At 38.3% G+C, this 27666-nt stretch overlaps 1 protein-coding gene across 1 annotated transcript in view; it reads left to right on the top strand.

Annotated features, from left to right (window-relative positions):
• SDCCAG8 (serologically defined colon cancer antigen 8) overlaps positions 1-27666 on the top strand; it is a 73808-nt gene that overhangs the window by 39173 nt on the left and 6969 nt on the right. The window lies entirely within an intron of this gene.

Below are 27666 nucleotides of genomic sequence, written 5' to 3'. Positions count from 1 at the left end.
TGTATTTAGTTTAAGGGCCATTGAAGTGAGCTGAGGCGTGGCTGGGAAGGTAGGAGAAGTAGTAAAATGGCATTTCTGCAAGTCCAGCCGACCTGGCTACTTCTTGTCAGTACTGAAAAACAAGGTGCAATTTAGCCTCATTTGGGCTAGATGGTACTGACAGAGCAAAAGTTAGTGGTCTGTTTCTGAGTACCTGACAAGAACATATCTTGCACTGAATCTTCCAGTCCTGTTTGTTCACTCCATTCCAACTATGGTCTCTGTCTGTCTATATTATACTGTTTCTTGCAAACTCTCTTTGTTTACTTTTCAGCCGCCCAGGTCCCCTTCTTTTCCTTTTCAGATTTCTGTCTGAGCTTCATCTTGTTCTTTTGTAACCCAGAACTGCTGTAATTTTTTATAGCTCAGAGAACAAAAAACTCAAAATACCTATGTGATTGTGTCTCCCATCTACGTGACTGCATAATTTTTCCATTGATCTTACCTCCCCTTTGTTTTCTTGTGGTGGATTCTTCACATTTGGGCAAAACACACTGAGGACTCAATTTTACTTTTAGCGGGGAAAAAAGTTCAGTCTCTTTTTTTTTTTTTTCCCCCTAGCTGTTCCCCTGTAGCATTATTAGTATCTGGGTGAATTTAAGATTTCTGTGTAAGTTTTTAGGAGAGCCTTCCTTTTTGTAAGAACCAAACAGACGTGGTGGAAAATGTTGCTCATTCTCTGCTGCAGCAGCAGTGACTATACAGTAGAAAAGATTGAAAGCATTAATCCAGAACAGAAAAGTGGTTGAAAGCAGAGTGGTCATGCTGCAGGCAGTGCCCTACCTTCTGCTGCTGTTTTGATAACGGCAAGAAGAGAAAACAGCACAGTGATAGTATTTGTCACATTAAATATTTTAGAATATTTAAATGCGGCAGAGATTATTGAGCATTCGAATCATGGCCAATAACAGCATTTTAAGAGAGGGCTCTTCTAACATATTTTTAATTATGATTTTACACTGCATTTATTTAAAATCCAGGTAATTAATGACAAAGCTGCTATTATAAACTGCTTTAAAAATTCAGTGTAATCTGCTTTTAGTTTCCATGTCAAAACTGTAATGGATTCTTAGTTGCCAACTGCTATAAATTGGCTATGAACTATTCTTTTCTAAGTGAAGAAAAACAGCAAGTATAACTTCTACAAAAAATAAATTTCACACTTATTTCTTTATAAGTTGAAGGTCTTCCACTGAATAAAAAACAGCAGTTTTTCTCTTCTGATTTTGGAAACGGAGATCTATCAGTGTTATTTAGCAAAACAAAGAAGAAGAAATAATGTGTTTTTACTCAGATTTCCATCCACCACTCAGTTACAAATAAGCACAACGCATTATTAAGGCTAATTGCTTCTTATTGCAAGGATATGTTTTCCCTTTTTATGCAGCCACTAGTACCCTTGGTCTCCTTGCAACGCAACAATGTGCAGTGGGTTCTTCCCTGATTTTCTTTCTGTTTTTATTCTGCCTCTCTTTAGTTACTCGTAGCAAAATTATTTTAACTTAATCTTGAAGTTAGTATTGCATTTGATTAATAAGAAATGGTAGCATCGTAGTTAAGAAGTCCATCACTACTTGTGTTTTGCTGTGAAAATGCAATGGGCCCTGGTGTAACTGTTTTGTGGCAAGAGCAAGATCTAATTGTTCAATTGGAGATTTGAATGTATTTTGGAGCAGCAGTGTTTGATAGTTGAACAGGATTAATTTTTTTTTTTTGCCATTCCTATCTTTCTGTCTGACTATATCCTGTACATGAATATTGTATGAAATGTTGTAAGCGGGTTTCAAAACAAAAAGTTGCTTTAAATTGCAGTCTTTAAAGATGATTTTAAATCAGTCCTTTCACGGTAATGCAAATATGCATCCCTTTCAGTGTTTTTGCTCAGTGAAACACAACATTACAAGAAGTAGACATCCAACTAAATGATTTTAGATAGTGATTTGTTTGGCCATGTGAAATATCTCAAAAGTATTAGATAGCATGACATAAGGCTGTACCTGTGGAAGTGAGCTGATCCGTGCCGGTGCCTTCACAGGTGTAAGTGTTAGAGAAATAAAGTCTTCTCTTTGGTGTGGCAAAGAGCACATTGGGATCAGTTTTCAACTTGAAAGCAAATTTTATGATGAAATTCTTCAAATTCTGTAGATAAGTGCTCATAGCAGAAATTAGCAGATAGAAGAAAGAATGGAATTTTAAAGACCCAAATAGTGTATGTAATGTGGATTGTTATCTTCAAGGAGCAGAAGAAAATCACAAGCAATCAATTTCCATTTTTAAAGATGAACCACTTATGCCTTTACTTTATATCAAAGAACAAGAAAGAGTATGTGAACAATATGTTGTATGAAGTATAAAGCTTTTTTTTAAACATTATTAATGAAGCACAATTCTGGAAGCTTATGATTGGATGTTTCCAAACTAATTTTCAAACTAAAATTTGTAGGTGGAATCCGAGGATTATGTTTTCTCTGGAATTCCTACTTGGTGATTAGGGCTGGTATTTTTTCCTTTTATGTGTGTGATCACAGTTTGATCGACACAACATTAGCAATACATGTTATACAAATTTGACTGGGGCTTTTTGTCATGGTACTTTAGGAGAGGCAGTAGTGTTGTGTGTATTTCAACTGTATTTTTGGAAGCTGAAGTTTAAAAGAAGAGCCTACAGGACTGGCAGTTTGGGGCAGATGTGTGTCTATTCCTCAGGCATCAGTGGCTGTAAGTTAACTATAAAAATGTTACAACCATCTGTGTAACAAGACGGCAGAGATCTGCTCTTGCCTGTTACTATAAATAAGAAGGAGATTTGTTTGACTTCATAGACATTGGATTTATAAAGACTCTATGTGTCAAATTGTAACTATGTGCCATGTTGCTGAGATGCCTCTGCAGCCAACTACCTGGGGTGTCTTCCCCTTCAGAGATTCTGGTGGAGTGCAACGACAGTGCAGAAATGTCTGAATTCCACAGTGTGTGACAAATTATATTTGTTTTCCACCTATGGGGAAATGTATGATTCTTATGGATAAGCTTTTCAGTAAGAGTAGCTAAAATGGATTCTTAAGTGGACCACTATAGGAGTTAAGAGATAAACGATGCTCAGATTGACAGTAATTTGAACGTTTTTTCCACCATTAATTTTCTTGTTGCTGTTACTAAGCAAAGTGTGAGAGATCTCATATGCATGAGAGAACACATATCTATGAGAATTGAGACACAAATTGAGAATATACCAGCCATTTCAAGTAGCTGAAATCATAAAGCTGGCTTGCTGTCACACTGCGGAATAGAAATTTGGAGTTCCTTTGGTAAATCTCCAGTGAAACACTTGAATAAATTTTTTTCTTGATAATTGAATCTATTAACTTGAATTACATATTTTACATTTCCTTTCTAAGTCATAGAATTATAGTTCATGTGTTGTTTTTTCTGTTTGTTTTGTTTCTCTATAAATGTTGATGAGTAGAAAAACTCAGTTTTGACCATTGCTTAGAAGGCCTTTTATTTTCCCAATCCAATGGAACAATTGTTACCTTAGTCTTAATAGCCTAAGCATCTGTTTTGAAATGCAATTACTGAATAAAAAGTGCATTAAATTGCAGCTTTTTAGTTTAAAAGGCATTAATTTTTGTACTGAGAATAGTGAAAAACTCGTAGCTCTATTCAGAATTTGGGATTATCGTTATTAATTTTTTATTGCTATGTAATATGCTCACATTTTAGTTTGTAAAATGTACTGGAGAATTACTATTAAAAAATAATCAACAAATGTTGTGTATATGCATGCACACACAAGTGTGTGTGTGTATATATATAAAACAAATCACATCAAAATCTGAACATGTATTTTTCTTTTGTTTAATATATTTGGATGTTTTAACACAATACATATGATCTCCATCCCGCTTCCTCTCCTCTTTACTGTCTATTATTTTTCCTTCTCCTTATTTTAAGTAGTTGTGTATATGTATCATATATGTGTATATATTATTTATAGCTTTATATGTATACTCAACATATTAATATTCCCATTCTAAATAGGTAACAGCTTGTATAAGATTATATAAACTCCTGATTATTGTTTTTAAAGACTTATTCTCCAATTGCTTGGATAGCACACACATAAAGGAAAAATTATCTTAGTTATTAGAAAACCTGAAAATGTATACTAAGAATAAAATATAGTCTTCAGAAGATGCTGCAAAATAGTGCACAAGTTACCTTTCTTGAGAAATAAATGACAAGTAGATGGAAATATCGCACACTATTTTCAGACAGAAGGGAATATAATGTTCTGTAAGATCTATTCTCAGTCACTGCATTCTGTATTATTCTACTGCAGCTATTGCTGAATATATACATTTAATGTATGTTATATATTTGATATATACATGTACATATATATACATATATATATACATATAAATAATATACATACAAATAATTTCTTTGGGACTCCATTAAACTCCTCTGTAAGAGTTGTGAGGCCCCACGGCTCCAATTAGGTCATTTCCAGCACTGCTGTTCTACGATTGGAATCTGCATTTATTTGTGGTCAGCTTGTACCTATTTGCCCTTGATCCAAAATTTGTGTAGCTAATTCTTTTGTTTTGCTTTTATTTTATTTGCATTGTATTTGTAGACAGTGGTTGTATCCATTCGGTCTACTTCTGAATAATAACTGAAGCCTTTCTCTTTTGTTCTTTTTGCAGTAAGCTTTCCCTCTCCCTGTGTTTTCTGGTTGTTGATCTTTTAATATGGGTGATCAGAACCATTGGCAGGGCACTGGATACGGGCATTTTGAGTATTTTGGGTAGTAGAATTAATATATTTACTGTACATTCCTTGAGTGACAGATCTTATGATTGCATTTGCCTTTCTTATAGCTGATTAATACTGACAGTTGGTAATCCATCTCTAACAAAAAATGCATCCAGGACCTCTTTCTCCCAAGGAAATACAAATTATTAGCAAAGACTTTTTTGCTGTGAACTAAAAATCCATAAACTCTGAAGTATAAGGTTTTGTACCACCAAATTTCCTTCCATTTTTGCTGTTCCATTCTTCTGAGTAATGTTTGTTTCTGTGCAGTATTCCAGACCTTCTCTAAGCTCATGAAATGTCTTAAATTTATCAGCCTACTATCACTTCTTGTGCTGAATCATAATTCCAGATATTCCGAAATCAGCTTAAACTCAACTAGAAGAATCTTTCTTATCCTTCCTCACCATCAGTTGTTCCATCATATGTGCTCTTTTTTAGTCAGGTAGTTACCAACAAGGATTAGATGCTTAGTTAACAATTGTTGATGTGGCATGATATTTAAAATGTTTTGGTTTTTTAAGTTAATGTAGGTAAGATATATTTATCTTAAATTGTCAGAGAAATTAGGATTGACATGACAGAATCTTCATGGTTTAATCTTATGTTTCTGTTTCCTTGTTTTCCATTTACCTTCATGTCCTTATGTATTCTTTTTCCTTCATTGTTTGTTGTAGGCTTTTCAGACATTTGAAGTCACATTTACAGGCCAGTAGTTATTGAATTACCTTTTTTTAAGAATTGGTTAATGCTACTTAGGTTTTGATCGCTTAGCATATAGTCTATACAGAGGGAAAAATCACACTGTATCTGTGTTCACTTTGCACGTGTAACACACTGGTAACAGCTGGTCACCACAGTTGCAGTGTTTTAGAAACTGGAGGATAATATTTGGGAAGGAGATGTTTCATGGGGATCTTTGAGGCATGGAGGGTAGCCTATACCTCAAAGAAAACTTAAAGGCACAAATAGCTCGCTTCTCTGTTGAACAGCTATCAGCATTGACTAGCATCTGTTCTGTTAGGAGTCTGATAATTGTCCACTGCTGAGGATACCTTCAACTTGACTGCTTTGATGTTCTCAGCCTTCTCCAAAGCAGACGTGAGGATAGTTCTTACTCATGCCTTCAGCTTCTGAGAGTCAAAGCCTTCAGCTCGCTAATAGTAAGCTTGTGCTCTTGTCTACCAGGAATGTAAAAAGCCCTGAAATGTGTGACATAAAACAGCACAACATAAGGTTCCAGGCTGTTCTTGTTATTTTCTGTTGTCAGCACAGTTGCTGGGTTTCAAATTTAAATGTTAATTTAGCATTAACAAAGAATTCTTGATTCTCTCCTCTGAAATGGAGGTGGATAAAGGTGATGTCTTTAGCAGCCCAGTGCAGACTCTGCTTGCTGTGGCAAGATCTAGAAATGCTTGGCCCCATGCAGAGCATCGCACTCATGCTGGAGAAGGCATGCATTGCAATTATATGCATGGACTTCAAGTGAAAAAACAACTTTATTCTCCCTTTTTTTCAGTCGGAGGTTACTTCTGGTGATGATATGCAGTCCTTGTTTTGTTAATCCAACAATTACCTTTAGCCACCACATCTTTCCTTTGAATATTTTGTCTTCAGTGACTGGTAGTAGCCTTTCTGGTCAATGACAGTAGTAATGGATCAGTCAATTGATCAAATTGCACCCTTGCCAGTGGGTTCATAAAAACATTGTTGTTTAATGGCAAGAAACAGCATGAAAATGCATCACACATCATATAAAGCATCTGCTGAAACATATCCAGAGCTATCCAGAATAAAAGTTTCTACCCAGGATAATAGCCTTCCCAATATAGTATACACTCTGGAAGACAGTTCTTCCCATGTTCCTCCTAGAGGTATTCACATCTTTAGCAAGTCTTGATTCTTTACACCATCTAAAAATTAAATTGCTGAAATGTCTGACTAATTATGGTCACCTTATTTTCTTCCATATTGTGTTGCATCTGCATTTTCAAAATTCATTCTTCTGTACCATATTTCTTGTGATATGTCAGAACATTAAAAAATAGGTATTTGCAGGTAACCGCTGTGAGACTAACACTATGCACTATCCAGCAAATGTCGAGTTGGAATATTTAAAAGTATTTGGGATCTTTCTATTGGGCCTAAAGTGAACTCACTGTACTAGTAAAATCTATTAGCCTATTTGGCAAACTCCTTTCAGCAGTAGCAGAGTTTCTTCTGATTTTGATCTCTATGTATGATGTATTATGAGATTTTCAGGCTAAGACTAAAATCTACTGTTCCCATGTAATGGGGAACTGAAAATGAAGATAGATGAATAACATTTAAAAAGCTTTGCAAGCATGTCATGAAAATTTACCAGTGCCGTAATAAAATCCCAGCACCTACCTGCTTTGAAGGTTGGTGTTGTAAGGAGACCAAAAACTAATGATAGCTTATGTTCTTAATATAATAAGTGAGTCGATTTTTGCAAGGCTGTTGGAACACAGCTTTGTCATAGTAACTTCAGCATTGTGATCACTTGCATTCAGATTTCTGATTTGATTAAAGCCAAGGTTGCTGGACACTTCCAAGTCCCCAGATTCAAAAGGTTCTCTTAGTGGCATGGCTGAAATTATAATAAACTTTCCTCTGCTTATGTGAAGTGGTGTAATCCTTCTGAGTACTACACTAGCACTTCCAACACTAGGAGGGATTTAGTCTTAGTTTCAACTATGTGATCTTTCTTCCCCTATTCCTCTTTCTTCCTCTTCCCCTTTCTCCCATCCAGTGAGAAAAGCTTGTCTGTAAAATGATACAATACTTGGACAGTTGCACAGAATAAATATTTGGAGACATCTTAGAAACGGTCTGGCTTTAACATTTACCGTCATGAAGGATATTACAATACACTGTGCCTTTTCACACATGTTAGATGATGCAAATGCTTGTGCTTCTCAAATCAATTTTTTGAATACAGTGGAGAAACATGTTGAACAGACGTATGTGTCTCCTTGGGAAAAGGTTTTCAAAGGCTGGGCTGGAATGGAATTTCTTCATTGGCTTTCTGTAATGTTAACCCATGTCAAAAATCTACAGGAAATGTGTCTAACATTTTGTCCTTTTTAAATTTCCATTTTTAATAGCAAGACGACACTCCAGGCAGTGCGTTTCTGGGGGATTATTGCATTTCTTGGGTGGCTGAAGTCACTCACCATTCAGTCTTGTGCCTCTCAACACACCCGAGGCAAGCCATAATCCCCAGCAAGGCATTGCTTGTCTTATCTTATTGCTTAATTATTATACCTATTTAATGCTGCTTAGAACATTGTCAGCTGTCGAGAAAAGGTAATTATCACTAGTCAAATGAAAAACACTTTTTTGGCTGCCTTACGGATACACATTTTACTGGTACCTTGATACATAATGAAGCCTGATAGCAAAACTTTTGCTTGTCTCTTCTTCAAGCCACAGCTGTTTCCCTGCTAAATTCATCCCATCTGTCTCCCCTTCCGTAAGGCTGTAGGCAGTATAGCATAAGTACAGAAGCAGTTCAGTGCTATTTTGGATAAACATAGCTGAAATTTGAATCTTTGCCATTTGCAATGCACACATTTTGTTTTACTGCTGTAAAGAGAGCTGTCAAAATAAAAACTACATGGATAATTTACTGAAATACAGTCAAATAAAATGATGATCAAAGGAGAAAAATGAATTTTTAGCATGGGGTCACTCTTACTTTTAAGGTCTATTGCGAACAGTGTAATTGTTGACCTCTTGACATTTTTGGGTTCAGAGAAATTGGTAGTGAATATGAAAGGGAGAAAACACTGAATTGGAGTATAGCATGAAGAAATCCAGGTTTCATGCCAAAAAGGCTAATTGTAACAGGCAGTTGTTTGCAATAGTGGTATGTTCCTTTCACTGCATTACTGTGCGCTCTGCTTCTTGTCTTAGAGAAGAGCATATTTTGTCAGCACTGTATCTATATGACTGGCAAACAGTTATGAGCATTTGTAGGAGAAACTTGAAATCTTGTCCCAGATCAACCTAGATGTATATTTGAGATAGTTCCACAAATTCTGACAGTTAGTTCCCAAAGGCTACTACTTACAAATTCGTATTGTATTAGGTAAAGGTGAACAAGGCCATTTTTGTCCTAACCTTGAAAAAATAAAGATAAATGATCTTAATGGGTAATTAAAAAACAGTCTAATTGTCACAAGCAGAAAGTTCTTTCTTTTTAAAAAAACAAAACAAAACACTTTTGGGTGATGAGTACCACAGAAATATTGTGGTTTTTTTAGTGTTCTGTGTTAGGATAGAGAAGGGGAAAAAGGTTTTAAATCTTAGATTCTTCTTTTTTTTTATTTTTTTTTTTTTTTTTTGTTGCAGGACTGTTTTCAAACTGTATCAAAGAAAAAAAGCTTTTTGTAATATTACTAAAACTACTGCTGCATGAAAAGCTTGCACAGTAGTCTTCTCATAAATATATGTAAAATCAATACACTATTACTAGAACCTATACTGCATTGCTCCTTATGTTTATAGGAATGTTGGAATTCCTCATATAAACACTACATTCAAATATATTCAAAGATCATGAAATATTACATTTATTTTGTTCAGTAATATGAATGTAATGAGGGATGTTTCATCTGGGAGAGTGCTTGTCAGTGTTTTTAGTTCTCCCATAACTAATCCAGGAGCTGGTAAGACAGCTGCTGCACCAGAGCTAGTACCCTCATGTTTCAGCCTAAAGGAAAAAAGACTTCGCCATTTCTGATTCTTCATGGACTCCACTGCAGTAGTATGCTTAGTACTCTCTTTGTGAATCACGTTCAGAGAAACAATGTCACTTTTAAGATTGCAGAAGCCATGCTATGAAGACTTGCAGTGTGTGAAACCTGATGCTAAAAGCTGTTAACTCTGGGTTATTGTTTATTTTGCATTTGTTTATCTTGCTGGTGTATTTATAAGAGCTGCCCAAGTTTGCTAGCTGAATGGGAATGTAGCCAATTTTTACCTCATGAACATACCTGCTGGAGAAAGTTGTTGCAGGAACAGAAAGATTAAGAAACAAAAGGAGATTGTAGAGTGTTATGCTTGTGGAATGACATCTCCCCATCCTGCCTCCTTTCGGGCTTTACTAATAAAGTAGTTTTATGAGCTTCTCTGAACAATTATTAGGTTACCCAGATGTTGCAGTAAACATCCTGGTACAAAGACCATCTTGGAGCAATTGCTTTTATTGTAAAAATATTGTAAATATTATTGTGCTATTCTTGAAAGTCCTACTAAGACCTGTGCTTACCTTTCAAAATAGCAATATAGCTTCCTTATCCAGTTTTGTATGCAACTGTGTTGATCATGTACAGAAAAAGGGGAGTGTTTAACCTCTGACAGAACATGCATGTGCATCAGCTTAATGAGTCTTATTTAAGACTTTTGCTCTGTTACATACAGAAAATTGTTAGTTTCTCTTAGAATCATTTAGATAGCTTCTGTATGTTCATAATGAAGGCTTGCACATTCTTGCATAATACGTCTGACAGATCCACTGCATTTTTTCCAGTATTTCAAAGCTGCAAATGTCTAAAGAAAACTCTGGTTTTTTGAAGGGTTATTACCTTCATTCAGAGGGTATGCAAATGAGAATTAGAGATGGAGGGAGTAGGTATGGTCAAGAGCAAAACAAGTCACAGTGCTGTAGTCTTCTTTTCCATGTGCAAAGAATCAAGAAAGCTGTCAATCTTACACTTTTAATGTACTTACTGTAACTTATTTTTGCAGTTATTCTATGCTACCTTAGCCTATGTAGGTGCATTTATTGCTGATGTGATCAAAAATCGAAGATTATTCCAGGTGATCATTTACCCCCATAAGCATGCTCCCACTGTTGAATCTATTTGTAGTGAATCTCAGTCTACTGTGAAAACTTCACTTTCTGCAAATGGGTCAAATCTAACATTTCAAATATTCATCTGCAGTTGCTCGGCCATCAGCTTTTATTAAGTCTTTTTCTGCTCACGTGTTTTTAGATCAGCCAGAAGGTCCTGTATTCCGCTCTTTCTTTCTGCAAGGTAGTGTGAGGACAAGGAAAAGGAAGGAATGGGTCAGAGGTGGTCATGTCCAAAATCAAGAAGTATTTCTTGATCTGAAAAAATTACTTTTGTGATGTAGACAGAAAGGAAACTACTACTTGCAACTTACTTCTTTCTTAGCTGCCTTGTGAGTTATATCATGAAAACTGATAATTGAAGTCCAAAGCAGTATAATCTTTGCTGAATATTGCTACTTTTCACATAGCTGTCTGCTTTCATTTTTCATTGTATCTATTCTGGCAAAATTTTAGGCTGGTAAATTAGTGCTTGTATGTTCTGATTACATATAATTTACAAGATCTGCTGCTTGAAAGTTGTTTTTAATAGGAACGTGACAGTAACTGAACAATACATTCCACCTTTATAGCACGTGATTTTTTTTCTACTTTTTGCCTAGGTTCTTCCAAGCAGTAACTATTTAAATGCTTGCTAAACTAAAGTCTTTTCCAGCATTAGTGCACTTTTTGGATGTGTGTGGTTAATAGAAAGAAAAGCTTACCTTAAATTATTGTGTTAAAATGTTTTATGCTTAATTGCCCTCCGAAGTGTCAGTGGACTCGGTAGATTTCTAGTCCTCACCAAATTTACAGAAGACACACAAAACAAAATTTTCAATGACAGGACTATTTACACAAAATCAGAGATAGAATTAATTATGGTAAAAAGCAGAACTGATAGAGTCCTGACAGTTAAATTCATTAACAGAACTTTCACTTCTGCTTGAGCAGGTTGTTTGGAGGTTGCTGGAAGCAACTGAGTTCATTCAGTCCTGCAATAAATGCAGCATAGAAGTATTAGAGCAGAACTGCAGACTAAGGCTACCTGAGATGTTAGTGTTATTTGTATGAAGATATCATGTTAAAATGTCTGTCCTACTAAATCTTTTTCTCTCCTATTAATTTCTGTTCATCTTTTCAAATAGTACATTTGGGAATTTTTATCTTTGTAATCTTTATGGGAAGGAATTTTTTTTCCTAATAATTCAGTGACTTTCTGCATCAGATTGGAGGGTACTGTTACAATCAGTAATGTTTACATCAATAAATGTAAATTCAAATTAAATCTACTATTTAAATAGCATAATGGAAACACATGGTGCTTTGTAGTCATGTAATTAAAGAAGATCTGTGCCCCCAGGAGTTTATGATCTAAAGATCAAACCCAGTTCGGCATGCAACAGACCTCTGCTAAGTATCAGTGTACAATGTGGGGATTTCATCCTGCGTCTGTTCCAGCGTAAGTTTTATCTCACCCATACTGATGCAGTATTGTTTGGTGATACATAAGCAATGTATGTGACACTTTGTGCAGTGGCAGTAAACTCTTAGCGCAGAAAAACATGGTGATTTAACAGCAGCACTGCGAGTTAAACTGTGGATGCTATTAGTTTATTTAAGAAATACAAGTAAATCTCTGTCTTCTATGTCTTCTCTAACACTAAGTCTGACTAGCCATGCTTTTTACTTTTTTCCTCCTCCAGTTGTGAAAGTAATTTTGTGCAAAACTGCAGTTGGCTTAAATTATTCACTCATCCTGGGGCAATAGCCTTATTCACTTTCCAGCTGAGCCAACTGCAAATGTGGGAAACAGAACAACCTCCTACTTCACCATTGCCTTGAATAATGTGATGGTTTGGAAATGATGATGAAGACAATTGGGTTTTTCATAGGTGAAATGGTAGTATCATAAGCAGAAAGCTTTGTTTGCTATTTGTAGTGTTGTTTTCTTCTTTCCAAAACTTTCCACTCAGAAACCAGAGATGCTGCTTTTAGTTAAAAAGGAAAAAAAAACAGGCATTTTTATCCTTTGAAAAATCTTTGCTTGAATTACAGGCTGCGTTCCCTCCAAAGTCCTGGACTCCCTCAAAACTTGGAAAAGTTCAAACTTTAACTGGGTATGGTAGGTCGTCTGGTGTAAATTCTTTCTTTTCCTCTTATGATATGCTACAAAGGAGGTTGATTGTAAATAGATAGGTTGTTATTTTCAAATGGCTCTGGAATTCTTCCAGTTATCATCGTAATTAGGACCTTGAATTAAAAAGGGAATTTTTCATTTCTTTAGTATGTGTGGAATTAAATGAAGACCTGTCTGTGAAACCTCTGACTCCTAGCTTGCTGTAAATTATTAAACCCCTTTGTCTCTGATGACTTAAGTGATTTCAGTGGTGACTTAACTGCAAAATAGTTGGGCAGCTCTAAACAACTTTTGTCTTCATTCTCCTTGTTTAAATATTTTTCCCTAAGTAAAAGTAAAGGTTTTTTGTTTTTGCAATAGTGCACTAGAACTGTGATACTGTAACTGTTACAAAAAAAAAAAAAAAAATCATTTGAGATTGCTGAGTACTTAATTTTTTTGAGCACAAGTCCTTCATCTGAGTCTACACCCAAATAAGTAGGTCCCGGACACAATGCTACACAAGCAGTAATTTTGAGCTCTCCTTTGTACAGTGCAGAATCCAGTGTGTCTGCTGAAGATAAAAAGCAATCAGGAGGAAGAAGTGGAAAATAAACCTTATTTAGTTCTGTCATGTAAAGGTTCGTGTGAAGCCACATACCATATAACACCGAGGGTCATTTTACTCAGAAAGCTGCATTTTAGCTGAAATGGAAACACAGGGGAAATCCAATATTTAATTTGCTGTCCAAGCTTACCTTAAGAAAAAACACACAGGAAAGGAGGTCAAAGGCAAAGGTTGCTCCTATCACTAAGGATACCTTTATAATTTCAGGTGCTTTGGGTGTAAGGAAATAAGAATAAGGAAAAAGTAAAAGATTTCCTAAGAAGATGTAGTACTGGTTGTCTTAAAGGACAACAAAACAAGCAAAAGAACAGAACAAAAACAAGTAAAACAAAAACAAAAACAAAAAAACCTACAGAAATCCTGTGGAATTAGATAATAATTCTGACATCAGGCAGCTAAATAACAGACTCTGATGTGGAAAACTGTCCCAGATTCCAACATTCCTTTCAGATGACATTAGAAAACAAGGTAGACTTAGCATGAGAAATAGATTCTTTATATGAAGAGATTGCTTTTGTTAGGCCCATATGTGAACCATATATCCAGATTCTCTCTACATCCGCTCACATGTCTTGCTGTCAGCATCTGAAGAGAGGTCCCCAAATGTTCAAATGTACCTTTCAGATCAGAGTTTAATTTTAGAAGACTATCTTAATTATTTTATCTATATTAATTTTTGTCGTAAGTATGCTGAGATGGTGGTAGAGACATCATAATGCACGTAAAATTTCAGAACACAAAATGCTGTATAGAGATGCTGGAGTAAGTGTATATGCACCGTTCAGTGATAGATCATAATAGATGAATATAGTAAGTTGTGCATATATAAGATGCATGTCATTATTGAATAAGTAATAATTTGCAGGAGAGTGTATTGTTCGTGCACTTTTGATTTTACAAACTGCAACGTGGAGGCTGAACACTGGCACAGTCTGTGTGTGTAGGATGAGAGGAAGGGTGTTTCCAGAGCTGAGAACTGCAGAAATTTGGAATTTCAGTACTGCAGATCTGAAAATGAAGAATATTCTTTAATATTTTTGTAATTTTTTCATTTTCTTTAATTTTGCATTGAAATAGTTTGAATACCATGAAGAAATGTTAGTGGAAATCTTTCAAGTGCCTTATTGAATACTTAATTTCTGTGAGATATGTTTTCTTACTCTATCCTTAAAATTAAATCACTATCCCATCTAGAAATGATACTAAAACAGGAATTGTAAAACAAAAGATGTCAGTTTGAAGTGTTGTCATTTTTTTGCTGGAGTGGTTCTATGCTTTCTGTTTTGTTAATGGATGTGTTAAGGGAAAAAACCTCATTCCCTTGCTAACATCTGCACTTCCTCATGCAGGACTTTTCAAATTAAAAAGACTTTGCTTTCAATCCCCTGTTTTTCTTTGTCTCAAGGAAAGAGAAATATTATGTTCTTTCTTCAAATTAGTGCAGTGCCTAATGGAACTGAGTAGATGATTTACAATCATTACTTAATGATATCAGACGTTCCAGGTTTACCTAGAGTATGAATATCTCAAGCATTAAAAGTATTTCTATGATCTTGAGTATTCCATGCAATAAGAACTGTTTTTTCTTCAAAACAAATAAGCAAACACCTTGTTTTGCATTTGTAGCTATGTTACTGTCATATTAGTAAATTAAAGAGAGCCAGTTCTTCTTGAACGATCCAAACTGCAATCCAGTGAACTCATTGGCACTTTTGACCAGAGATCACTGGGGGTGAGCATTTTATGAAGCAGTGTAGTTAGTCTCCAGAAAAGCCTTGACAGACACTGCACTTTCATAATTTCCCATTGTTTGTCAAGAGAAAGAATGTAACACAGAAAAGCATTTACATTCTTTCTATAATGGTCAGTATGCAATGAGTTTTGGTCAAGATGCCCATGGTTTCTTTTCATTCACCTGTTCTGAAACAAGAAGATATAGCAGGTATACAAAGTTCACTTTCCTTCTCGATATCTAAACTATATGCTTTGCCTCCTATTGCAGTGATCATGAGCAATGCTCACTGTAATCCATAGATTCTGAAATATTTAATCCAAAGCACAATCCAAAGGACCACTCTTGGCCAGTCCTGTTGTTTCTGAAATTCAGTTTCAGATGTTTATATGGGCTTTTAGTGAAGAGAGGATGTACTGAAACTCTCCGGTGAAGGACTGGAATGTGATGTGAGAATCTATGTGACAGTGCTCCAAGCACAGCATCTTCTGGAGCTTCTGTCACAGCTGATGTTCAGAGAGATGCTGAACTTGGTTAGAGATGATGGATTTTGTCTATCAGTTCAGAGGAGATCCTGCTGGTTTGATTATTCCTTTGGTATTCAAAGCCACCAAGTAGAGAAAAATAGGTATTTTGACCTACTAAGTACTGACTGGTTTACTGAGAATCTTTCAGGAAAATACAAAGGAAAATTTGTCTGCAGCCTTCTGCCAGGGAAAATAAGGGATGTTAATGGATACATTTTGTTTGGGCCGAAATTTTCTCTGACATCTCCCAGAGTCCTCAAAGAAGGATAGTGCAGGTGGCTCTGCCTGGCCCTTAAGATCTGAAACAAAAAGCGGTTAATGATCAGGAATGTATGCTAAACAAACTAGGTTGGAAAGATGTTCATCTAAGAGGCTTGAGGATTGGGCTTGTTTTTTTTCCAGATTCTGTGGGCTTCTGTGGTGTGTGTTTGGTTTTGGTTGTTGGTTGTGTTTTTTGACATTTAAGGACTTCCCTAATTTCTAAATTCTGGAGAATATTATAATGTTAAGTTCTAGTTATTTATTAACATTTCTTATTATAGTTATTTATTATGGGCAGTAAACCAACCCGTATCACATCTTCACTGAGCTAAATTGCTGCATCATTGAATACATTGCCACAATTTATAGTTTGAATTTCAAGTGTGTTTTGAACTTCTGTCATCTTTTTCTCAAGGAAAAAGGAAAATAATGGAATTATGGGAGCAGAAAGTGTCCTTTTTGTTTTCTTTCGTTGTTTTTGGTTGGTTTTTTTTTTAAAGTAAACTATTCAAGGCAGATTTGATGAAATGTAAAATTACCTTGAGACACAGGAAAAAAGGAGAATAAATACGAACCCCAAAAATAAATAGCTTAGAAGTTGAATGTTATGTCCTCAGAAATACTCTTTTGGACCTTTCTGTGATGGTGGGCCCTTGCCTCTCCTTCTTTCACTTATTTTTACGTTACATAGTCAAACACAAGTATTCTTGTGTTGTAAGGAAAGCTGTCTCTGTTCAGGCAGTGAGATGTTCTATGCTCAGTATAATGGGGAGCTGATATGGGGAGACTAATGGGAGCACATCCATACATAGTTTCTATTCTTTTAGCAAAACACTAAAATATACACATGTGCTTCGTGTTCCTTATGCTGTGTACTTCGTCTCTCTGTGTGGATAATCACATGAACAATACATGTGAGCAGCATTTGAGGTAGAACTGTTATCTTTTATCTCTTTGATGTCTTATTTTACTTATGCATGAAAAGTTGAATGAGGAAATAGTGCTTCTGAACAAAAGGTGCTGCAAATCCTCAGCAGACAGAATTGCAAAGTGCCGTCTGTCCTTACACATTTCCATCTCTGCCTGTCCTTCATTAACTGAGATCACTATTCAATCTCAGTGGTTGATGAGAGTTTTATTGGCACGTTTATTTATAATTTCTGTTTCGTAGGTGTTATTGTTTTTTTTTAATTCCAGCCCCAAAGTGTATATTTTCTTTTCTGTTATAGTCAATTATGTCATAAATGGTCAAATGATAACTCATCACAAACAAAATTATTTTTGCAGCCTGTCTTACTAGCGTCTGGATTCTAAAGAGACAACCTGGATGCCTGCATGCCAGTGTAACCAGGATTTCAACAGTGTCAATAATCTTTGCTCATCACACCAAAAAAAATCAGTGTGTCAGTGTATTCCTGCAGACTCATTAGCATACAGACTCACTCTGCTTGCTTAACAAAGCACGGTTCAGTATATTACAGTTTCCTAGTCTGCTTGTCTGAGTCACCTCTGACAAAAGCAGAGAGAAAATTCAATCCTTTCTTCAGTGGCTCAGTAATGCAGGAAATAAATCTTAGGGCATAAGGTCTGAAATGGCAGTCATTTAAATAATTCAAATGTGGCAGTCATTCTGCCCATGTGCCTTTCATTCCTTTGTTTTGTTTCTCTGTATTTGTCAGATCACTGATAGGCAAATATTCCTCTGCAACAATCTATATTTTTTGAAATATCTAGAGCTAAATAATTCCTGTCCTCTTTAAATGTAGTTTAACTGGTTACATGTTAAATAATTATTTGCTCTCTCTTTTGTGGTGTGGAGGGGGGAGTTGGAGGGGAGAAGTAACATACAAGCAGATGTGCTGCTAGATCTACAGGCTTCTGCCAACCATATGGCATCTTAAAGAAAGATGGTTGGAGCGTCTGGATTAGCAAAGAGTCGGGATGGAAAGCCATGTGTCGTGTTGGTACAGGCAGTTGTTTTAGCTCTCTGTAAAAGGCTTCAGGAGATTGTGTAATGGAACAAATGGTACTGCAAGCCTAGTAACAGCCTTACCGCTGCTGGAGAGGCAATTGGCCCCCAGGCGGGTACTGCTTCATCCTTGCTTGTTGGTTTTTCGTGAAGGATTTTTATATCATTATTCTGTGCTCTTCTTTTAACATGCAGGAAACTTGCAGATCTAATTCTGAACTTTCTACCTGAAAGAACTATTGTGTTTAGGGTTTTTGTTCACGCTCTCGTATTTTATAATGAAAGCATGCAGTTTCCTTCTGCTTGAAATGAGAGGCTTCTGCCCTCTCATTTTTCCCTTCTGCAAATTTCCCGCATCCTTCGTGAACACTTTGAGATACCGATTCATTTAATTTGTAGCTGATGCCCAGATTTTGAGGGGGAACTGCTCTCTCTGGGATTTATTTAGTTAAAAACAAGATTGGGGCTATTGTGCTGGTGGCTGTAATGTACCAGCTTGGCACTCGTATTCTGTTTGACAAGTTGCTCTTTATGCAAACAAGGGGCCTGCTCCTATTAAAGGCAAAATTCCTTTTGTTTTTATTAACACAGGATTGGACTCTCAGTGGGCTTTTCTCTGCTTTATGGGAGTCTCAGTAGTTCACGTTGCAGCTCACAGGAGTTATTCTGGATTGAAAGGAAGGCTTTTATATCTAGATCTGTAACAGAAATAGGTTTTATTCGTTTTTCTTTTGTCACACAATAGAATGTTAGATTACTCTATGGATGTCAGTGAAATCTTGCCTCTTGCTACACCTGTCAGTGCAGTTTTATCTCCCCTATCCTGTTTCTTTCAAAGGAAATGTAAAAATCTGATGCTACAATAATAGAGTTCAATTAAATTAGGATTTTATTTGAAGAGACTTTAAGTACATTATCATCCCATATCATGATTTTTATGTAAAGAGATAACATGAGGGACACCTAGATATTCAGTCATAGGTAAATACATGCTGACCAGGCAATGTTATGTTTCAAAGACATTAGAAACAAGCCATTAACTGCAGAAGCATCTGCCCTACTGAGGATACTTGCTGAAAAATATATTATCTTAATCTGAGACAAATGCTTTTCTAATATAGCCTAAATTAACAACAATTTAGAAGTAAAACTATAATTACTGCTTCTTTTTTTTTTTCTTACTGTCCAGAAGGGTCCTTATCTGGAGCTTAGGAAACAGCAGCCTTCAGCTTAATCTGCAGTTTAGTTACAGCAGCACACACTTTTTCCTGAGCCGCCTTCGTGCCCCCCTGCTTGAGCCCACATATGTTGCTCAGAGCTGATGAAAAGCAGCCTCCCCAGGGAGCGAGGCTTGGGTTGGCTCTGTCAGCCTGTTCGTCACCTCGCCATGGCTGGGCCAGGTGTGAGGTGGGCAGTTGTCCGCCCAGAGCTGTGCCAGGACCCCCAGCACCTCTCTGGAGGGCTCTAGGCAGCCGTCTGGTGGCTGCTGAGGAGGAATGGGGCTGCGCCGGTGAGAGCCCGTGGGGACCTGTGCTGTTCCTGTGTCCTCTGCTGAACTTGCAGTCTTCCAGAAATCCTGGCTGGGTTTTGTGCTGGTAGCATGCGAGTTCACTAACATAGCAGTGTGCGTTACCAAAAGGATACATTCATTTAAAAATCTGCATTCATCTGGGTAGATCACTCAGTAATGAATTGTGAATAACAATATAGTTATGCTATAGCTGCAGTATCTGAGGTTACCAAGTCTAGAAGACAAGTAATTGATTAGTAGTAGGTGGATCTCTTGCTTCTCATTTTGTGAATGTGTCTATCTGTATCCCTACTTAAAAGAACAAAAACCATGGTTGTCTTTTTAAATATACGGGCAAGCTTTCTTTTCTTTATTTACTACTGGTGATTTCAGGCACTTAATTTTAATTGTTTGATCACTTATGTGAGTTATCAGCTCCCAAAAGAATATCAGGACTTCTGAGCTTTCTGTTTAAACTCTTGTTTCATAAAGCTTTACTGTCACTTACCATTGAAAGAATAGAATATAAGGAATACAGAATCATAGTATGGTTTGGGTTGGAAGGGGCCTCTAAGATCATTCCGTTCCAGCCCCCCCTGAACCACGTTGCTCAAAGCTCTGTTCTGCCTGGCCTTGAATGCCTACAGGGAGGGGACATCCACAACCTCACAAGGCAGTAAGAAAATAGGAGAAAAGCAAACTTACCTAACAGAACTAAGCAAGGTCTTCTGAAACAATTTAAATGGAAAAGTACTCTTCCTGTATTTGCATTGAAGACGCATCAAGAAAATGATTAATATACATTGTAATTTGTAGTGAAGAAAAGACTAATAGCTTTATTGAATTTCTGACAATAACTGAAAGTCTGGGAAAATCAGAAGAGTATGTACATGCATATTCTGGACAGAATGAATTTTTCTGCTGGAAAATGCCAGTAGTCTTACCGCAGTGGGATGCCTGTGCAGGGTTCGGTGCCTGCTCACTGACTTGCCAAGCCAAGACATAGGAGAGCCAGGCTGGAGACACATTTGTGCTCAGATTGCCTGATATTTCCAACAACCTTGTGCTGCTGTTGGAGAGACACTAGGCTGGCTATTCTCATCCGTGACCTAAGGTGCTGTCACCGAAAGGGCATAAAAGACCCTTCCTACTGGCTCTGATCTGAGTGTGTTGATAGTCTTCTCCAAACTGTTGGGTTGCAGTCATATTGCTTGTTGTGGAAGTGCTAGTGGTTATTCTGAAGATAACTGTAATGAGTTTTGCCTCTAAAGCAGGAATAAAACCTTTTTTTGTAGCAAAGATTGAGTTCAGGCTTGGTGCAGTAAATTTAGACCAAAATTGAACTAATGTATGCACATAATGAAATAGTCACTCTTACAGAGAATCATTTTTAAGATGTGTTTCTCTGAAATGCTTCCCTGTTTTCCTTCAGTGCTTCCAAAGAATTGCCATATTCACAAATAAAGTTTAAGGCAAAAGATCATGTGGACTCTGCATTCACAAGAGCTGAGCCTCATGGAGATCACCTGACGATACCATTCAGCCTTTTTTTTTCTTTTTTTTCCCAATTTTCTGACTTCTGGTTTCTCACGATGAAACTGCTTTCTTCTCTGCTGTTTCCAATGCAAAACCTGTTTCTGTAACCCATGCTATCTCTCCTGCTTTTGGTGTTCAGTGTGACATTTCTGACCTAGTGTTTTCTTGATGCTGTGACTGTCCCTTCAGTCTCTACAGAAGCTTTATGGCATACCAAAGGAGCCAGGGAGATAGGCACTTGTCCAAAGGGTTGTGCTGCATGACAGCAGCAGTTCAGGAAAGGTAGAATCATGCTTGTCTGTCCAGCTAGTGCTAATGGGGAGTAGAAGCCGAAAAGTTCCTTGGGTAAACCTATGCACAGCTCTTCTCTGCATCCCATGCACGTCCTGGACTCCTTTGTTCAACTGATCTATTGACATCATCTGCTTCCCATTATCTTATCCATATTTTCACTCAGTATGTTCCCCAGTACTCCTTTTTTCTTTTTCTTTCCAAAATGCAACAGACTTAGTAGTAGACTGGTAAGCAAATGATTTAGTCCTCCAGAGCTTGTAGGCAAAATCACACATTTGCAATGATGCTGGAAGAGGAGCATATTTTGCACAACAGAGGTGCAAATAAAGGTGATGGGACTTAATCAAAGGAACTAATGAATGATGCCTGCAAAGATATTTAACACTGATATTTTTATAGCAGTCTTACTATTCAGGTTAACAGCCTTGGTTTTTATGTTGAAGAGCATTTTTAAGGGCTGTGATATGTAAGTATTAAATTGGGAAGGCTCCCTTGCAGATAATGGGATCAGAAGGACTACACCTGGCACTACTGAGCTTCCATTTAAAGGCCATTGGTGAGAAACATTTTACCTTTCCAACATAGGTAGTAAGTAATGGCGATGAACGCAGAAGCTTTATGCTCTGTAATACGGTGCCTGCAGTCCTTGCTGACAGCAGCTAGTTTGGACTCAGTAAGGACAGCAGGACTGAACTCAAAGCTGTGCTGCTAGCCTGTAATTGCAACTGTCAGAAACAACTGAAGCAGTTGTAGCTCAGCTGCGCTACCCTTTCTAGCAGTAGTATTTTTTTAATTAAGACAATGTCTGAAAAAGTAAATTAACAGAAGCTGATGCTTTTATCAGCTTTTTTGCTTCAAATGCCTCATGTCAGCTTGGGCCACATGTACATTGTGCTCATGCCATGGGATAGAAAAAGTAAAGACTTTTTTCAATTCTCTGTCGCCTGCCCAAACACCACATGTACTGTCTGTTACATGTCGCTTCTGATGAGGTTCATGCTGGGTATTTCTTTTTAAAGGCAAAGTGTTTCTGAAGGAAAGAGTTCAGATTTGGCAGATTGCATTAAAGAATTCTCCATCTCCCTGACTTGGATATCGGGATTGTTTTGTGTGGACACCAGCTAGCAACCTGCAAAGGTTCCAGTTTGTCTGAAATAAGAGTAAACAGTAAGCTGTGGGAAAAATGGAGCATGCATTCCAAAAAATAAAACAAAAAAACGTGTTAAAACTAGTAACACAAGCATAGAAAAAAAATATGTCAGTAATGTACATATGTACCTTGTAGAATGATCCTTCTGAACATTAGCAGTCGCTTTTGAAGGCTGCTAAGAGGTCTCGCATCATTATCAAGACACTGTTTCCTGATTGGGAAGTTGTGTAAAATCTGTTCTGTCCAGCATATAACAAAATTGGAAGGTGAATATTCTACAAACAGAGCCTGACTGTAATATTCATTGTATTCCTATAATGTTGTTTGCTTCCAGTTCTGCTCACCTTTTTTTCTCCTAAGATGTTTTACAGCATTCTAATTTAATAGCCTGAATAATTTGGAGAGCTATTATATAAACATTTTTTCAGCAGTAAGCAAAAACTATTAATAAGAACTGTTCTTTTCTAGAACAAAGCTGATCCATGGTTGGTATTGTTATCATGGGTGATGGAATTTTGAATTCTTGTACAGGAAGAAAAACCTCTTTAGCCTAGGGACTCAGACACAGATATTAATAAACATTTCATCTGTATCTTTTACAACACCCTGTCCATTCTTTTGAATGGTCTCCTTCCTTCAAAACCCAGGTGGGCTAGAAGTGACTGTCATATCAGTTCAGCCCAGACTCATGGTGAAATGTGGACATTTTTAGTGTTTGATTCCAGACTCTGCAAGGGATATTAATCTCAAGTTACTTACTGTTAACATACACTGGGTCAGTTTATTCAGCTTGTAGTGTAGGCAAGGACTTTCCTTACCAAACTAGAATTGGTATTGATTGCATTCCTTATCAGCTAAACAGATGACAATTTTGGCCTTTTAGAAGACAACAGAATTTTGGTAGGGATTTCAGACTGGTGGTAAATGTCCTAAACCATCTCCCTGTACTAGAAGTCACAGCTTCAAGTGTGACAGAACTGAGACATTCACCGTTATCAAGGTTTTTAAGAGTTTTTTTCTCTTCATATTTTTTTCATTAACATGACAAAGCTAGATCATGGTGTTGTGCCTTTGAAGCAAGAAGGGAGAGTGGGGTTCAGTTAAAGGATAGATAGTATAATGTTTAATTTTGGGGAGCATTTAGGGAGATTCTCTGAGATGTTCATGTCACAAGGTCCTGATCTGTGCCTCAACAACTTAAATAAATACCAGTGTAGGACAATATTGAAGCTTTGAGTTATAGTTCTCTTGTTTGCATTTCAAAATTTATAGGTTCTTATTTAATTTCTCTTTAATTTACTGTGTGAATTTGTGAGTGTTGCAAACCACAATGATGATGCAGATGGTAATGCAAGAACTAACTTTTACAACTAGTTTAAGTGTCCTAATAGTCTGTGGAGCTGATTGAAGACATGTAGAGTTGTTGAAAGTAAATTTTACTATCTTTATGAAAGGGACAACTTCACTCTTGCTATGAAAAGGGAGGAGAGAGGAGTAGCAGAGCTGAGCTGGAAAGCAGAGGGAGCCCATGCTGATGTCCCCGCAAGAAAGATGGGAGTGACAGCAGTTTGGGCAGCTGAGAAAGGCTGGTCCTCTCTTACCATAAGCTGTACACCTGAACTCTTCAAGTGGCAGCAAGTCTAGTTTTCTGTAACTCTCACAGACACAGCAAGTCTGATCATTGATGCATATGAGGTAGTTTTTTTACCCTACCTGGTACCTGCTTTGTCTTAGCCAAGCTATGATCACCAGCATTTTTGTTTAAGGTTGTGTGGTGCTTCTTGTTTTAAGACATTAAGTTCTTTGTGATTTCATTGGGCTTGACAAAAACTTATGATTTACAGTCTGAATAGTTACAGTCTGAACTTAAGATCTGAAACAGTTCAACAGTGATGGTGGGGAATTGCCTGGGGAAGAGGTGATGGCAGGGGAGTTGCGGTAGAGGTGGGAGCCAGGGCCAAAAGAGGCTGCATAGAGAGCTTTTGCTCTGGTGTTTCCTAACCCTCTGACTATTTGAATATACAAGCCAACATCCTTAAATGTGTTGTAGTACAGCCATCTGTGAAGTACCCTCCCTACCTTAACTACTTCCTACCATTTCAGTACAATAGCAAATTTGCAAGATGCCCTAAATGAGTGCTAATAGGTGTGGAAGCTTGTTGAAGGAAAGCGCTGAGTTTTGTTGTCTTTCCTAACTGGCCTGTTCCCTCTTGTTGTAACCTGTTTGTTTTTAAGCCTGGCATACACCACACAAATGGACAACCACCAGGTCTGCCTTCCTTTTGGGGCAGAGCCTCCTTCAGCAGCATCTGTGCAGGATCCTGGGGTCTGTGCCTTTGCTCCCATCTTTCCCCTTGTCACCAGAAGCAGCACCTGATTGCCAGGTCCATCCCCAGACACATGGGCACCAAGATGCTCCCACTTGGCTCTCCAGCCTCCTGGTAAGGGAGGTGTTGCGGACGGCATGCTGCACTATGCTGCTGCCTGTCCCCTTTTCAGGCTTTTTGTGGCCTCGGGCCCTTCCCTGCCACAGGGAGCCCTGGCCTGACGGGCTGCCCTGTTTCCACAGCAACCGACAGATGGGGGGTTTTGGCGGGGGTGGTAACGGCCCTTTCAGCTCTGACAGCTCCGCACGGGCTGGCCAGCAGTAGTTATCAGATTACTTGTATTAAAACCTAATTAAGATGTGTGCCAGTAAATGCAGCGTGGTTATTGGATTTGGTGATTTAGCTGCTGCAGGTTGCTGCAATCCAGTTGCGCCATTTCAGCAGATTCCGCTCGGCAGAGTAGAGGGAAAGCATTTACATTAGTTCCCCGACTGTGCCGAAAGAGTAAATAACCTTTTAATGCCTCTGTGTTGTCAAGGACTGATGGACGGGTGCTGCCCACCAATCCCAGCATGTTAATTTCTTCCATGTCAGCCGTACAACCTGGAGGAGGGCTGACAGGCCCTACCGGCCCCTGTGGAACCGGCTCTCCCACACGGCTCACAGATGCCTGTGGATTAATGGGCCTGTGACTTCCCTGGGGCAGGGGCTCATAGCGTCCATGCTGGGGCCTGGCAGGTGCCCCGAGGTCAGTGCTGGGGCTGTAGAAAAGGAAGCTGTTACTTCTGTCTGTAGGGCACTGGCACTAGCCCAGCTTTGTGCTGCAGTTAATTCCTCTGGGCAGAATTCTCCTTGGTGCCATAGATCTGCTCTGCATTCTGTGTTCCTGGAGTTTCTGGCTGTCTGCTCCTACCTGTAATGTAACAAAATGCACCTGTCCTTTCTATTTCACCCCAGGACTGCCTACTCAGATCCAAGTTCAGGTTCTGTGCAGTGAGAGATGAACCCTTCTGTGGGCTGTAGCATGAGCTGCACAAAGTTGGTAAGGTAGCCCAGAGCCCTTCTGACACAGAGCTGCACTCAAGCTCAGATGTTCAGGATCAGAACAAAATGCTCACCATGAACTGCTTGCTGTGGCTTGTGATGCCTCTGCTTTGCTCTCCAGTGGAAGCATGCGCTGTTCAAAACTGTCTGTCCCCTGCCTCTGTGTAGAAATGGAAATTCTGGTTTAGGCTGGCTCAGTTTGAGTGGAAGGACGTTGCGACTACATGAAAGCTACTCGTTGGTGTAAAGTTGTCCTGTAAGCAGTCCAAATATAACATGTTTCTGAACCTTGTGCCTTGAAACAGCATGGCAGACAGTGGGATCAGGTCCCACTCTTCAGTGCTTCCAGGCCACAGAGCAGCAGCAGCCATTGACATCCCAACTGGGGAGCTCTTCATGCTCCAGTGGGAAAATGAACTCACTGGGAAATGTGTGGGCCGTTGTGCAGTGGTCACTCATGCTCAGGACACAGTGCATGTTTGCTCAGTCGATGGTGTTGCCAGAGTGAATGTGGCGACTGCACAACCTCACTCACTCATATTAGCAAAATGTGCAGAAGGTTCTGTCACCCAGTTGTAAAAATGATGGCAGGCATCGATGTGCAGTTGTAACATATGGGAAGTACAGTGAATGTGGGTGGAGCTGTTCATTTCTCATCTTGAATCATTTACGAGATCAGCAGGCAGGCCAGATACAATGCATATGGGAATGTGTGGCTGTGCTGCACATGTCACACGTAATAGCAGACACTGTGAGAGGGCCCAGAGCCTGTCCTCGGGAACTGACTGCACTGGAGCAGGCTGGTCGTCCCAGCGTGCAGAGCAAGGGCCAGCTTGGCAGCAATTTTGAGAGAGCAGAATGGTAGACAGAATTTGGGAATTAATAGACTGAGATGTGCACTGATGAGATCTATTCCCTCATTATCATGACCCAGAGCTGTAGGAAGGAACATTATTAACCCTGTATCTGGAGCTGGCTACAGGTGATACAAGTAAAGGTTTGGTCTGCCAGCCAAGCCCAGTTCAGTGCCTGCGTCATTTTCTACCTTTGTTTAAGGGGCTAGTCTGATGTAACATGGTAAAGTTATGAAACATGCTAGAATTAGAGAGTTCTGTATTTACAAAAGTTAATTCAAATTACCCTGTACAGGATATGGTAGGATACAGAGCTTTAAAATGGAGAGCGCTTAAGGCCCGCATCCAGAATGTTTTTGTGGTTTGCCTTTGAGTATCTAGTAGAAAGTGTAGTTTTGATATAATTTCCATGAGCTGGAAAATACTTCAGTCAGTGTGCCAGAATGGGAGGTAGTTCCTTGCACTGAAGTGTGGAGCCTTCTACTCACAAGGTAAGGGAAGGTCCTTTCCTTGTGGGCTCCTTCAGTGGAGGCTCCTTTGCATGCAGGGTGCATTGGTGACGCTCGTTGTTTTGCTGCAGAAATGTTGATGAGAGGTTTGTGGACTTAACTATGTCTTTAGTTGCAGCGACAGAAATGTTGTGTAAGGTGGTATCTCAAAGACCCTTACAACAGATTGAAATGCTAGCATCATGGGAAAGGTACTAATGTAATGTAGAACTCAGCAGAAACTTGGATTTTAGTGGCTTGAATCCAGACTGTCATTGGTCATTGTTGAATGGGACTTTTGTACTATCTGAGGTGACGTGCACACAGAAGATCTCTTACCCTTGAGGCTCTACCTAAGTAGGATGGCACTGGAGGTTTTTTTGTTTGCCTGAAGGCAGCACATTCCAGATACACTTTCCTACAAGTACTGCTATAAAGTAGTAGGTGCTCTATAAATAAAGGACTGGAAGATGCCTTTATTACAAATAAAGAAGTGTGATAAGGTTG

The sequence above is a fragment of the Meleagris gallopavo genome, chromosome 2, assembly GCF_000146605.3.
Source record: "Meleagris gallopavo isolate NT-WF06-2002-E0010 breed Aviagen turkey brand Nicholas breeding stock chromosome 2, Turkey_5.1, whole genome shotgun sequence".
NCBI lineage: Eukaryota > Metazoa > Chordata > Aves > Galliformes > Phasianidae > Meleagris > Meleagris gallopavo.
Note: the sequence above shows the minus strand (reverse complement) of the source record. Positions and strands in the feature narration are given on the sequence as shown.